We start from the raw sequence: 1,876 nt of genomic DNA, 5'->3' as shown, positions 1-1,876 counted from the left end.
ACTATCTTTGCATATTCGCTCTTCATTGTTCATTCCATATTCCCCAAGCAGATGCAAGAAGTGTTTTGGTTTTTGAAAAAAAAGTGGAACAGTTTTTATTTGTAAAGTACAGCATCATTAGTTTTTTTTCGGTCGACAAGAGAACATTAATTGGAATTGATTATTCCAGAAGGGGAGGAAACATCAACAAAATTTTATGAGGATGGACCACCATTTATTTTTTTATTAGCCAATTAAGCTACAACTGATAGAAATTGTAGGGGGATACTTGGAATAAAAAATTCAGGCCAGATTAAAGAAATCAGCCCAATGGAGTCTAATGGTTCAGGACATTTTTTCATATTTTCAAAATTTTTTTTCAACGAGGCGTTGATTTACTAAATAATATTTTTCAGGGACCATACAAGGCGTGGATTTATTAAAGAATATTTTTCAGGGACCATCTGAGGCGTGGATTTATTAAAGAATATTTTTCAGGGACCATCTGAGGCGTGGATTTATTAAAGAATATTTTTCAGGGACCATACAAGGCGTGGATTTATTAAAGAATATTTTTCAGGGACCATACAAGGCGTGGATTTATTAAAGAATATTTTTCAGGGACCATACAAGGCGTGGATTTATTACCGAATATTTTTCAAGGGCCAACTGAGGCGTGGATTTATTAACGAATATTTTTCAGGGACCATACAAGGCGTGGATTTATTAAAGAAGAATTTTTCAAAGACCATCCAAGGCGTGGATTTATTAAAGAAGAATTTTTCAAAGACCATCCAAGGCGTGGATTTATTAAAGAAGAATTTTTCAAAGACCATCCAAGGCGTGGATTTATTAAAGAAGAATTTTTCAAAGACCATCCAAGGCGTGGATTTATTAAAGAAGAATTTTTCAAAGACCATCCAAGGCGTGGATTTATTAAAGAAGAATTTTTCAAAGACCATCCAAGGCGTGGATTTATTAAAGAAGAATTTTTCAAAGACCATCCAAGGCGTGGATTTATTAAAGAAGAATTTTTCAAAGACCATCCAAGGCGTGGATTTATTAAAGAAGAATTTTTCAAAGACCATCCAAGGCGTGGATTTATTAAAGAAGAATTTTTCAAAGACCATCCAAGGCGTGGATTTATTAAAGAAGAATTTTTCAGGGACCATACAAGGCGTAGTGCAGATCCTTGGCTAGATTTTCCAGCAGCAAAATTTAATGCAGATGTATATTTGTGTACCGAAAGGCTTACATTTGGTTACGCATAGCCGAATGGCAGTGATAGCAGCATTAACGTAATATTCAGATTGTATCAGCAGAGTGTCCCTTTTTTATTCATCCCGTTAAACTAATTTGCATAACACAATTTTTTGTTTGTCTCTGGGATTTTCCAAGTTCATGTGGTTACCGCATTTGGGTGGCAGTCACTGCCATCGGCTGTTTGCAGTCAGATAAACAAACTGTACATCCTGTACATGATATCACGGACGGGTGTGCGTGTTCGGTGCTTTCTATGCAATTATAAGCACACATAGTTGTGCCTTGATATGACAGCCGACAAAGCATTTGCGCTACCGAAACCATAGGCAATAAATTTATTTGGTGGTGGTGGTGATGGTGTTTCGCCAGCATACAAATGTTGTTCTTGTTTTTTTTTCTGACAATATCATCCTGTCAATCCTTTAAAGTAAACGCATTCGGAAAAACACAAACTTATGAGATTAGCTCTCTTTTGAAAATCGTAACATGGTTATCCATTTGTCCTGTTCATATCCTTTCACTGTTTTCATTCGATATTTTTTGCCGTTTGTGCTCGTGAAAACCTAAAGCCAATCGGGGGAGTGTTATTTTCTGTGACATGACCTTTGACTGCTAACATCGATAAAACTTTACT

This window comes from Musca vetustissima, unplaced genomic scaffold (assembly GCF_032173495.1).
Source record: "Musca vetustissima isolate MV318-11 ecotype Yass unplaced genomic scaffold, APGP_CSIRO_Mvet_v1 utg8675, whole genome shotgun sequence".
Taxonomy (NCBI): domain Eukaryota; kingdom Metazoa; phylum Arthropoda; class Insecta; order Diptera; family Muscidae; genus Musca; species Musca vetustissima.
The sequence above is the reverse complement of the archived record's forward strand: the minus strand, read 5'-3'. Positions refer to the sequence as shown.